The 14,136-nt window shown below is 38.5% G+C and overlaps 1 long non-coding RNA gene across 1 annotated transcript in view; it reads left to right on the forward strand.

The window, feature by feature from the left end:
* The window catches only part of LOC107323607, a 91,733-nt gene extending 81,870 nt beyond the window's left edge, over positions 1-9,863 (forward strand). Inside the window, exon 3 of the long non-coding RNA XR_001559305.2 lies at positions 9,784-9,863. This is a non-coding gene — a long non-coding RNA (uncharacterized LOC107323607). The remainder of the gene's footprint in view (positions 1-9,783) is intronic.
* The last annotated feature ends 4,273 nt before the right edge of the window (positions 9,864-14,136 follow it).

Consider the following 14,136-nt stretch of genomic DNA (forward strand, 5'->3'; position numbering starts at 1 on the left):
TTTCCTATTACAGATTTTGTCCATCACACCTCTTGTAAAGATTTTCTTTATCTACTGGATGTGCTTTTATGACAGTCTCTCAGTATTTAATATGACTTCAGTCTCTGTTATTGGCATCTGCATATGAAATACAGACGAATGTCTCTGCGGCAGAGGAGTATATGACCTCAGGATGTGCTGTATGATTACAAATGATATGGAATTTGTCTTCTGAATAAACTTTTATGACCACATGTAAGGAGGATTTAAAAGTGGTGGTGCTGTACTCAGGGCTGTTCAGAGCTGAAGAACTCATTCCCTGCTAAACACCAGCAAGAAAAATCCAGAATTTCCCACAAGGAACATAGGAAGTATTATCTTTTCCTGTTTAATTTGTAACAATACTTACAGCAATAGTCACTCTAACCTTACTTTGACTGTATATTTATGTTTTAATATTGCATGCCTCTTGCATCAACTGAAGGCTCATCATTCCCCATGTACTCTCACTTGAACCTGTGTTGAAATTGTCACTTCCACACAAGAAAAACTCAGTTTATTCAAACTTTTAGAGACTTTAAGAAATGTGAGAGGATTTCATTTTAGTAATACTGAATGAAAGTGAAACATGGCTGGTTATTTTCTATTCTGGTAGGGAACACTGCAGAAATTTTTACCAAGTTGACCATTGCGGAGCTTTTTAATTTGCCCAAAGCACGTTTTCAGACGTAGATCACTTCCATTTGCAGTGCTATACCATCCTTTAAATAATACAAGAATGCCAAGGAAATAATTCAGCAATACTGCCTGACACCCCAGCTCTAATTGCTAAAGAATGCAGTCTTTGTAAGAAACTGGTGATGAATGTGGAGTTCTATAGTTACTCCATATTCCTTGTGACATTTATGGATGTCACTTTCCTTCCCATTCACCATTTTAATTCCCTTCCGTAGTTACTCCTGCAAAAATAGAAACTGCAGTGACTGAATTGCAACCTCAGTGTGACAGAGCACAACAACAATTCTGAGTTTGCAAACATTGTGCCATAGATGTGGAACACCTTATGTAGATTTTGTCCCCCCCCCTGTTGACCAATTCCAGGCGTTTCCAAGAAAACTGGGGATTTACATGTAAAGTCTACAAGCCAAGGTAGAGTTCCTGGGGCAGTGACTGGGGAGCTGAGGGAAAAGGTTATTGTCTGTGCACAGAGATGGACTTAGAGATGAAAAGAGGAAAGTCTCCCAGACCAGGCTTATAGCCTAAGTGAAAGCTAAGTGTACATAGGAGGGGGGTTCTTTGGATTAATTCCTAATGGAGTCCAAGCTGAATATCCCCTATTGTTTGTTTGCTTATTACTGTATTGCCTGCTGATTCCAACCCAGATCTCCAAGATAGATGCTGTACAAACATACTCTGAATGACAGCTCCTGTTGTGCTGCACTTGTCTAACTAGAACTATAAAGCATAGAAGGAGAAAAGGTCCTCAAAGAGAACAGCTTCCCTCACTAGCACACTGGTCAGTAACAAAGCCCAGCGGATGGTGCTCACTGCAGCGACTCACCTACAGCCAATACTCCTCAGTCTTTTTCTCCCTTTGCTCCTGTTCCATCCAGAGCATTGAGAAACAGGAGGTATTAAATGGCAGTGGCAAAACACAGCATAAACAAAGCATCTACTTGGCAGCATATGGAAATTACCATGGCTCCTGTCTATATTATAGACCCAAAACCAAAAGAATGTAGCTCGATCTTTTAATAGAAGCTTCCTTCTCTTCTGATCAACAAATATGGGGATTTGGGAATGTCTGAGCTCTGTAATCTGGGCATTCCCCTTGCACATGTTATTACTTTGGTCTGAGATGAGGCCCAACTCAACCTCTCTCTTCTATGCCTCTGAGTCTCTATTTTCTGTTTTCTTTGCTAGCAATGAATGCTGTTTAGTGGCTGGCAAAGAGCTTCTCAGGCAATATGCAATTCAAATTGGTAGGGGCCGGTGTCAAACTGTATTAAATTTCAGCATGAATTTACTACACTGAAGCTCGCTGCCCTTTGTGTTGTTGCTTAAATAAAGTGAATAATCTTAACTCACGTAAGACCTCATCGGTTTGGAAACAGACAGAAGAGTCGCGATGTTCTGAATTAAAAACAAGATCAAACTAGTTGTTCAAGTTCAGAAAAGCTACATCATCTTTTTTTTTTCTTCCAAGAGCCGTGAATGTCTGAAGAGGGTAGATTTCATTTAAAAATGAGGCTGGGGAGAAGAATTTCTCACCAGAGTTTGAATTTCTTGCAAACATGTCATTCCTCTGCTTATTTATCATCTACCGTTCATAAATGTCAAGTGTAATAACAAAAGGTTTTAATAAACCTGTCAGAATTGTTTCATGTCTGACTGAGTGAAAAGGTTACGTGTAATAATAAAAACAAGACCTAAAACAATACAAAATTCAGCTACAGAAGGAGCCCCGGTCTTTCCATCTCTCCTGAGAGCTCAGTGCTTCACTGTTGTGTTGTTCAGGAAAACAAATTCTCTTGTAACATGCATTAAAAGCTACATAGATGTGCATGTAGCACCTAGTGGGGGGGAAAAAAAGAAGCAGTTTAGAGTAGTCATTTCAGTACTGATGACTCAATTTGGGGAGCTGATGACAAGCTCCCTTTCTGAGATGTGTCAGATAACAAGAAATATCCCGGCCCCTTTGTGCTCTCAGAAATGGTTACGCTTTTATTTCTTTATTTATGTATTTACTTATTTAAGGTAACAAGGGTGAGAATGCCTTTTTGGGCCCGGTTCAGCAAAGTCAAGTGTTTGCTTTGCCGCTTGACTTTAACTGGTTACGTGCAATTTGTTGCTATTTATTAAAAGCACAGAGTACATCTTATCACTGAGCGAGCTGCTGTCCTCCCACGCTTTCACCAAAGCATTTAATTCTCCTTTCCATCTGCCTGCAAAATCATTCCATTACAATTGCTTGGGAAAGAAGTAATTGGTTTCAAATGTTCCTGGTTGACCAATTTATATTTGAATACTCAGTTGGGGACCCTGTGTTCTCAATGGAGTGCTTGAATGTTGCCTGTGTTACTGATGGTTCCCTGAACACTCATCTTAAAGATTTCCTTCTTGCCACGCTACTATTTTTGCTTGACCTTGCACAGGCATATTCATAAGAGGATGTTGTTGTGAAGATGTTCTTAACTGAATGACTGTGATAATATATACAGGCTGCCCAGCTCAGCTCAGACATCAGGTGGTATAATTACTGCTCTTGTCCACTTCACTGCTATTTAATGTTTTATTCCCAGAAGCATAAAACGGGAATGGGACACAGTGCACTACGTTCTGCACTGTGTTCCACTCCTTAGAGAAATAAATTTGTGCTTATCTGGGGCAGTTGGTCTGTTTCATGTGGAAGTGCGGTATCTACAATACAGAGTTCAAATCTGAAGTCATCAACACGTCAAAGACGACTGCTCTCACCTCTGCTGTTTCATATGCATGTGTTCAAATACTATTTGCTACAGAATGAGGGAAAAAAGTGGGGTTTTGTTTAACTGAACAAGAGAAAATGGCTGTTCTAAAGTGAAACTACTGATTTCTATTGCATTATTCTCTAATTATTAAGCAGTTCCAAATAAGCTTCTTTTTTTTCCAATGCCCTTGTGAAAAATGAAGCCTGATTTTCCAAGTAGTGGCAATTGATGTATTGTTATCTATTTTTTCTCCTTCCTGTTTAACATTGGTTATTCCTTTCCTCCTGTTTAACATTGGTTTTTCATGTTTGATCAAATATTCACGAGGAACTCAGGTTATTCTACTTAGCAATCGAGTGATCAGCAATGGCCTTCTGGGACACCTGGAGTCAAACATGTCACGCATAGCAGCAGTGAGCTGATAACTTCCCAATGATGGGATTCATGAAATATGTAAAGAGTGAAATGCTTTAGGTCAGGTGTGCGCTGACATGAACGAGTTCCTGGTCTCTGAAATCAGAAGAATGATCATAGCACTAATCAAAGACAACAAACACCTTCATGTAGGCTGCTGAGTCTCTACAATAGATGCCTCTGCTTCTCATGTCGATGTTTTGATTCTTTAGTACAACCATTGGTGCGATGCCAGTTGGTTAAATGAAGTTCATAGCTGCTCATTCAGTATCTCTGGAAGACTTTCATCCGCTGATACTTCCCGGATACTGTTGTTACTCCTGCTGTGTGCTACATTAGAACACGATGGACAAGATACGTTCAGGCTGGAAAAGAACACTTGATGGTGGAGGGGCTGGACAGTAATGCTATTGCTGAATTATTATTGCTGAAATTTGTTTCCATGGATTTGTGACTGGAAAAGAATTTTCTAGACAAGAAGATGCCATAGTTACTGCCCTCATAGTCTGACATCAAACATGCAAGGCCCTATTGTATATTGAACTAATCTTGATTGAGAAAGTACTCAAAGAAAAACACTTATATAATGTAATTACTTCTGTTTGACCCTAGAGTTATGAAGCTCACTGGCTTCATCCTTGTTTAATTTAGTTGTGGCAAAGTGAAATTGCAAAGGTCGGATTCCCATTTTTTATCAAGGCTATTATTCTGGTAGAGATGCTTACTGACTCTTTGCAACGTTGGAATGGAATAAAGGAGTTTCAGCAGAATTGTACTTTAAAGCTCGAGTGATGCATGTTTCTATTACACATTGCAATCAAGGTATACTTATTTTTATTTTATTAGCAATAAAGGATATACACAAGCAGTTGGTGAGTGGAAAACTGGAAGCAGAGATTTTAGAGACAGAACTGTCCACCATTTTATACTCGTACCTGATGTGCAAAAATCTTTTTGGCTTATTTTAATCCCTTGAAATTAATTGTTTGTCATCATAAGTATTGTCAGACGTGTGCACAGTAACAGCTAATGTTTCCCAAAATTTAGAATTGAGGTTATAAATATGAATCATTCTTGCTATGGTTTAATTCCAATTCGTGCCCCTAGTTGTAACTGACCCAGAGGTTAATAATGCTGTTAGTTATGTAAATGCCAGAACTTGGGACATTCAGTCTCAGTTATTTTTAAAATGTGGGTGTTCAATCACGTCATTAAATAGAAATTACAGTGACTCGAGTGAAAATTGGTTTTATCATCAATAGAAACAGTGCAGTTAAAATATACTTTCAAAATTTCCATGAATCTTTAATCTTTTACCTTCTTTTGACCTCCTAGGAAAACTGATGAGGGAATGCTGTAGCAATGCTGTAGCAGCTGATAATTTAAGAGAATGCCTTTATTTTCTATGGAGCCTACGAGTGACGGTAGTCAGAATAGATGGCTCTGTGGTTAAGATCAATAGATATTTTCTTCTAGTGCTGATTTAGCTTTATGACTGCAATGGAAAGCAATTAAGTCAGGCCTGGGGAACACGTAAGTATGAACACACATGCTTACAGAGGTGGCAGTTAAATGACCTGTTTCTTTATAACACATTTCTTTATAAAGGATGTAGAGATGCTGAGAACTGGGGAAGGTAACAAGTTCTTTTATCTCTTCGAGTTGCACAAGTGTGATAAGTGGAAACTTGCTGTTGTCTTGTTATCTTACTATACTGCTTTAGAACCTGTGGATATTGTTAGTAGCTATTACTAATGATAAATATTTATTTCTGCTTTTAAAAGGAACTCTGCCACTGCTTTCTCCAAAATGTCCTTGAGTAGATTTTTAGTATGACTTTAATCAAATGTCATTTTAACTCTAGTCCTATTCTGCAAATCTCTGGTGAAATTCTATTAATTTTCAATTAAACTTCAAGTAAACCAATTAGCATTTTCATTTCTACACAGCAACAAAGGAAGAATTGGTAATGAGTCTATCCTGTTGTCCACAGAGAAATAAATGGTCTGGATAGATTTTTCCAGCGTATCCTTCTGTGAAACTTTGTCAAGTATATTACCTTTATCATTTTATCTCCTCTTTAGGCACCAAATTGGATTTATTGTGGCATACAAAACTATATTCAGCCACTTCTTCCCCTAAGTTGTATTTCAGTATTCTTTCCATCGTTGTTGTAAATACGTGTGTGTATATATATATATATATACTTATATTTTTATATATATATATGTTTTCTTCTTTAATATTATACAAGTGTGATTTTAGAAATCAAAACCGTGTCTAGCTGAGGCAGGCACTGTGAAACCCTTCTTGTCCTGAACAGATTCAGGACCTCAATTTGACAGAGGGCAGAAGAAGGAATTTTATCTTTTCATTCTAAATACATGAATAGAAGTGTTTGAATTACCTCAGCTGGAAACAGGCTCAGACCCAGAACTTTCCTGTCTCCCTCCTCTATTTCATCTCTCTTCTGCTTTCTCTTATTGCTGCCTCCTCCTCACACAGACGTGATCCCTGCCCTCAAAAGCTTCATTATAAAGAATAGTGGTCCCTGAGAGGGAATCCTGGAGTTCTTCCAGGGTGGGCATGGTGTCATAAACTTTCATTATTATTTCAAGCTTGCAGCTGTCTGTAGTGGTCTGCCTCTCCTTTAATGTTCTGCTAATCTAATCACTGGGTGCTGCAGTCTCGTACCCTCACTTGTACCAGCTCTGGTGCTCCTCTGACCCTGCACAGAGCTGTTGCAGGTCAGTAAGCTGGCAGAAAGCTAATTGCTTTTTTTAGGTTGGGTTAGGTTTTTTTTGTGCAAGGTTAGCTGGATGAAATAGATCCACTTAAGCTGCTGTGGAACTGCATCTCAAGCCACTGTCATAGCCAAGCATCCCTATCTCCAGATAAATCCCTGTTTAGGATCTCCTGACTGTTTTCCAAAGCATTCATGAGATTGAAAGGGGAGAAAGAATAACATTTAGTACATTTTGCAAGAACACCTCTGCTGCACTTCCATTTCTTTGATTTGGGAATGAAAATGTACTGGTTGCACTTGTTAGATTTTGCATCAACTGCCTGTCGGTGTACCTAACCTGTGACCAAGCCAAAGAATGGATAAAGGGTTAAATGGCCAGGTTTGGACCTTTGGAAAGTCTGTATATGGAGCTTGTGGTAGTGTGGGGTCTCCTTGGCCGTGGTGATGGCTGGATGCTGCTTGCACTTGGTTGAGCTGGCTGGTATTTGGTGAAGAAATAGCTTGATATTAGAGCTTCTACTTGTGCAGCCTTCATCTGGTTTTGCTCCCACCTCTGAGAAACAGTTGGTGGCAGCACCTGAACAGGAGAGAGCAAAAGCAAACCTGCAGGCAGCGTTTCCTGGCCTCCTCTCTAAAACCTGAAACAACAGCATTCTTGCTGAAAATCTTACAAACACTGACTTACACCAGGAGATGCTGGTGTAAATGGGGCCCAAGACTGTACAGTCACTAAAGCTGAAATAGGGAGTTTTAGAACTATCATTTAGGGATTCCTTTTGCTAAAGTAATATATTAGTTGTATATATACGTAATACATATAGTTATGTATATTATAGTTGCATATATGTATAAAAATAGTACATACACATATATAATATATATTAGTTCTTAAAGTACTTTACTAATCCCCATTGCTAAACAAACTAACTTATATCACTCCATACCAGAATCAGTAATTAAAATTTATGCTGGTTGGTAATAAATGAAGAGAAACCATCTGACTTGAGCCAGTTTTGGCCTCTCACTGTAGTCTAGGATTCAAACATGGAAAGGAAACAGTGCCAAAGACCCAGGGGAGATTTCATTGTTTGCAGGTGTGAAGATAAAGTTCTCAAAAGCTCCTAAGCAAATCTCAGCGGGATGCTCAGGTTCTTAAAGACACTCAACTCTTTAAAATTTTATTTGTTGAAGCTATCAAGAAAGAAAATAGTCATAAACAGCAAAATGTTTCTGCTTCAGAAGCCCTGAATGTGTTTTGTTGAGCCAATCCTGCTGGTGGGACTAGAAGGAATGAGTGGTGTTTTACAGACACATTTGTCCTTCTCATTACAGCTGCTGCAGACCAGCATGCTGATTAAAAATGGCTGTAACTTCCATGTAGAAACAGAAGGAATTCTTGGACAATAAATAAAGCAAAGTATGTGTGTTTGGGCAAGAAGGGATTTTTACAATACTGTTAAGGCAATAAGGGAAAGGAGAAAATTCAGGGTTCCTGTTAATATTCATTAGAACGTAGTGAGAGGGAAAATGAGCAAAGATTTATTGCAGCCAAAGGATTAGGCAGGTTACCAGAGAAAGTAAAGCTGCTGGTTGGCCAGCCCTGAAGGTTGAAAAGCAAAACTTAAGGGCAATGAAAACACTTGGTTGCATCTTTCTGATGTCCAAGTCAGCAGGACTCACCAAAATGGAAGGCAGTACGTGGCAACAACACGTGCAGTCTTGTGTTGCAGAGATGTGACTGTCTGCTAATCAAGAGTTGCTGTGTATTCCACCTACTGTAAGTGAAAATACTTCTGCTCAGCACCTCTGCCCTCGGGCAGGCATCCAAATGACATGCAAGTGGGCAACATGACAATTAGTGAGCTATTCTAGGCAGGTAATACATGCTGAGCATGAGAAAATCGAATCCACCTCTCTGAGTCTACGTGGGTCTTTGTGATGACTTTTTCCTTGTGGTATTATTTGAGTTTTAAGATACCTCCCAGATGACTTAAAAATGTCTTTATACTATTAACAAAACTATTAAGAAATGTGTTGAGGCAAAAGGTAGAACACGTTCAATCAAAGGTTGGGGTTTAGAGGTTCTTCTTCATTTTGTTTTACTTTTTCCCATAAAACTGGGTTCACTCTCAGCATGTGATTCATGAGTTACACTGCTGCAACTGGGATCAGCATCCTCTGTAAAGAAATAACTTCTATGCAAATCATTGTTGCAACAAAAAGGGCAGGTTTTTAATGCTACCAGTAACAGAATTGACCTTACATTTGACAGAAAGCCATTCCAAATTAGTATTAAATTGCATTTCTTTGTATGATACAGGCTAAACCTGAAAGAAGTTAGTTTAGTTTTTGTTTCATTTTGTTTCTTAATTCTGGAATCCTAAGAACAGAAGGTGCTCTTTCATAAAAGCCAAAGGAATTTCTTGCAAGTCTTCATCTGTATATTCTTCTGTTATTTTAACAATGACATAACGTATAGTGTTGTGTTGGATAATACAGAGAGAGGCCGTTATGTGGGGAAATCCCAAGGCTTTATTCTGACTTTCAGATGTAATATTCCAGGGGTTTGAAAGTAAGAGAAATATTTAACTATTAAGTAAATAATTATGTCTTGGTGTATTTCAGTGGTATCCCAGAGATTTTGACTATCTTGTTCTTATCTTATTTATTAGAGTGAATTTGGTGCAGGATGCTGCTGTTTGGATACAATACCTTATGCTTTAGACTACCTCTGTAGTGAATTACTTAAAATTGATGGCCCTTTGCAGACTTAACAGCAGTGCTGTGACCTCTGGTATTTGGAGCTATCGGTAATAATAATAATTTGGGAGACACTCTGTGGTCCTCAATGGAAGTGAATGTGTAATTAGATATTTGAATTAATTACGTTGTGCTTGAGCTAACAGAGGTGCCAAAGGGCTAAAATTCCCCAGGGACTCGTGACAAGTTGGTAGCAGAGCTTAAAATAAAACACAAATGTATTTCCTTCTCTGCCTTTCCTTTGCCACCAGGCAAAACTCATAATTGCTCTTATTTTATTTTATTTCTCAAGGAGGGGCCATATGTTCCAAAATACAGGCTAGGCAAAATGCCAAGCATGGAAAGAAAAGCAGCTTTGTGTTACTTGTGTTTGCTTTACATCGTCCTCAGTGTTTTTCTGTCTGCTTCCCACAGGGATGCTCTGCCGTGGAAGATGCACCGTGTGGTCAAAGAGCTGAAGAGTCTCCATAGAGCCCCATTTGTGAATTCTGCGCCGAAGGTAAGTCATGTTAACACACTGCTGTAAATCAATTTAATTTATGTAATCGAGGCGACAAATTAGAGAAAACAACCTAGTGACAAACTATTGTAATTATAGAAAATCATCCAATGAACTAATTGAAGTCACAATCTATCAACAGAATTTATACATTTAAACACCCCGCTACATGCAGTAATTATACGTGGTAAGGCTGGTGAAATGCTGTCTTCTCCTTTACAAGGGGAAAAATGAGGGGAAGACTGAACTCTCAGTGCTCATGTTTGGGATGTTACGCAAAGGGAGGTTTGCATCATGCTGCTGCTGCTGCTGTAGGCAGAAGCCCTTTGCTTTGAGCATTGGGTGAGGTCTTAGATCCCCTAGTGATCTCCTTGTATTTGATGTGTGTGCTCCAGGAACAATTAGTGACATGAGTTTTAGGAGCTGATAAGTGTGTCTTTTGTTGATGTCTGTGTTTGCCGCAGGACATGCTTGCAATATTAATTCCTGAGCAGTGATAATTATGGCTAACTGACCAATTTTAATAATGAGTTGTTATCAGTGATCACAATTATTGATCATTTTCAGGAAATATTAACTTGCATTTATGCCAACTTAATGCTCAACCCTTGCACAAGGAAAAATGAGTGGGAACAGACGAAGCATGACTTCTCTTCTATGAATATCCCAACCTTCTGACACAGCCCTGATAACTGGGATGCCATAGATTAAGCTTTCACCTTTATGCTTGTGCCCTACTCTATAACTAGACCCTCCAAACTCATTGAGCCCATTTGCACAATAAACAGTGTTAATAATTTAAATAAGGGTGAAAAAATGGATGGAAGAACACCACTACTTCCTCCATAGGAACGCTAGGGAAGAAACGCCCCTTGCTGCAAAGCTAATAGAAGCTGTAACTCTAGTAATTCTCCATGTTAAAGCTTTGCAGGAAGCTGACAGTATAAACAGAAGAGAGGTGGAAAATGCTTGTGGGAACTTGTTCAGGTTCCCGGCAGCTAGATATTTTATTATCTTTACAGCACACACTGAGACAGTATCAAAGATAATGCCAAGACACAGTCGCCATGATAAAGCATTTAGACCCGTGTTCTTTGCTTGAAAAAGAGTACGGAAGAGAGAAGAGATTATGAACTTCAAAGAGCTGCCTTTAAGCTAGGAATATTTATACTTGAGCTGTCAGAAAACCGTTCTTCCGTTGTTAACACAAGAGCAATCTTCTCTTGAGCCAAGTGTCTAAATGAAAGCTCTGGTGATAGCCAGTCTTGATGCTCTTCTTTGAGTCTTGGCAATCAGACTGCTGGGATGGTACTGATGTCAAACATCATTAGTGCAGTAATTGTATGTATGCTTGCAACAGTTGTTTCAGCTGTGGCTTTGCTCTCCAGGTATGTGTGCTGCAGATACAAACGCTAACAGGTTGTTTTTAAAGACTTCAGAGAAGCTAAAGTGAGCTGAGATGGTTTGTTCCTCAGATGTTTTACATTCTCCTTCAGGAAACTGCCATTAAATGAAGGAAAAGCTGACAAATTGATGAATAGAAGATACCACACTTCTTTTTTTAACCAGGGAGCAGTTAGGAGGAACCTAACTATTAGAGAGTATTTAAAGGAGGGCTGAGAAGCCCTCAATTACTTTTCAGTGTAATTGGGACACTGACCAACAACACTTCCACAAAGGGTTTTATTTAAGACTACTGAGCTAAATTAACTGACCTTATTCAGTGTGTTGTTACATACCTAATTCTATTTAAATCAGTAAAGTGTATGGATGTTTAAAACTTCTTCATCTTGAACCTTTCACATCATAATTCTCTTTGCCCTTGTATTTAGTACTTGTACAGTTGTCATGAAAATATATTGGACCATTTGAATGATTCTCTGCTATACGGTTCTTGTATTCTCTAGCACAATTTGGCTCACTTTCCTCTGTGATAAGATTCATGGTTGGGAACTTTTTGTGGTCTATGTGTTTTTTACCTTTGCTGTTTTGATATGTATCTGCAGAGAGGAATAGGCAACATTTAGCCATTCAGTGAAAGCTAAATCTTATTTTTGTAAGAGTTATGCAAACACATTTCACTTGTTTACTGAACAAACACCTATTCACAAAGCTCTAACTTATACCATTGACTTCTGCTGCAGCGTAAAGTGGAAATGAACACAGGGGTAGAAATGGGAGAATAAAACAGGAAGCTTGATAAAAGTGCCATTCCCCCCCCTTAAATGCAAAGCTGTATTACACTTGGCCACAAACCCCTTCTTTCTTGGTAACATATTTAGAATGATTTAAGAATACTTAAGCATTTTAGAAGTATATTGCAGCGTTTCTGAAGCTGAGCCTTTTTTGTATGGCTTAGAATAAATAAAATACTATCTTATGTATTGTCCTCCATTGCTGTACTATCTGAGCAACTCTTATTGAATCTCTGTTTATACAGTTGCTCTCTAGAAGCAGGACATGCATGGTTTGGATCCTTGTCCTCCATATGCACTCACAAAGCTGCCAGAATACCACCATCCCTTTCTTCTCCCCCAGCAGAGCTGGCTGCTCTTCAAAATGCCTAGACAAATTATTAATTTCTGCTACCTTTGTCATATAAGTTGACTGTACATTCTCAATGGAGCCCCGATTTCAACTGTGATTTCTTATTGCTAATAAACTGCACAAGCAGCTTGTGATTTTCATTATATACGGTTTGAACTCCGTGATATTTTTGACCCAGAAACAAGAAAGCTTGAAGCAATGCCTGAAGTCTCAGTACAATGTATTACCTCAGAGTTCCAGGAAGATAATTTTTTTTCCCAGGTCAGCAGATGCTTGTAGGTTTTGATGGATATTATCAATTATGTCTCCAAAAATGAATTATGAGTTGTGAAAGGAACAGTATACATATATTCTTAAGTCTTTGGGGACTTGGCCGCGTAGCCCCAGAGCAGTTTTTGTAAGGAGGAGGTTATAAGAATCAGAAGAGTCTTATTGCTTGCACTAACAGCACTGATTGTGTGTGATGCAGGTATTTGTTGGTGTACTAATATTAACTGCAAATGTTTTATCAGTGTGTTTTGTCTTGAAAAAGAATTCGTCAAAATATGAATTCTCAAGGGAAATCACTCTTATTTGAGAGGAAAAAAAAACCCTCTGCTTCTTATTGCAAATAAGAACAACTTAGGTTGTTTGAACGGGGTCATTTACAACGTGTGTTCGAGTAGTACAAGGCACAGTATGAATCTATTTTTCAACTAATGGAAATGGGGAAAACTTAAGTTTTAACAGCAAAAGGTGATTTTTATGAGGATTTATTTTGTATTTCTAACGCTTTCCATGCTGTTCAGTAGGGCAGATTATTTTGGCACTTCGCAGTTACATTAAAGGTACATACAGTGTTTGTATGTGTGGGATAGTACAGTGTAATTAAAGCCTTGGAGATTGGAGGGTAAATGTGAAGAGCTGCTTCTGGATGTTGAAGGAAAGAATGCATTAAGTCTAAACCTGTTCAGAGGTTTATTGTGCTTTTTGCTATATACACCAATTAGATCAATCAGAGCTGCATAACATCATGACTAAGCAAGCAGCATATTTGGTGCTTCAAACAGCTTTTACATAAAGGTTTTTGTAGGCTATTCATGGTCTATAGTACAATTACCTCCCAAGGAGAAAACAGAAGAGGGAGAGAGAAAAAATTGTACAAGACAGACTGCATACCTAATCGGAGTGCAGCAAATCCAATGCATACATATTTGATAAGAGTAATTAAGCATCCTTTGAGATCTGTTTAGGCCCATTTTATCTGCAATACAAAGCAGTCTACTGTAAAACCTGATCTAAGAGTCGTCTCACTTGTGAGCATCATCATCTTTTCTTTGGCTCATGCAACGTACAACAAGCCACATGTTCTGAATATGAGCAAAGCAAAGAAAGTAAAGTTTGACATCAGATTTTCAAAGTTGAGCCAGTGATTTTTGTGGGTGTGAGGATATTTTCAATGGAAAACCACGTTTTTGAATTGGGTAATCAAGTCTTTGAATTTGAAGTTTGAAGATTGAGCTTGGAAAGTAGTTTGAAATGCATAGCAGCAACCGTATCAAACCCCAGTAATGTGAGCATGGCTGTTAATACTCTTGGAAACATTTTCAATTCAATGAAATGTCTGAAAATATACATATATATCATGCAGTGAATAATGAGCAACACTGATAAACTACTTCGCCAAAGCTTCTGTATGCAGCACTTGAGTTGAAGTTGCATGGTAAGCTTGGAGGCACATT

The sequence above is a fragment of the Coturnix japonica genome, chromosome 22 (assembly GCF_001577835.2).
Source record: "Coturnix japonica isolate 7356 chromosome 22, Coturnix japonica 2.1, whole genome shotgun sequence".
In the NCBI taxonomy this organism is placed as follows: domain Eukaryota; kingdom Metazoa; phylum Chordata; class Aves; order Galliformes; family Phasianidae; genus Coturnix; species Coturnix japonica.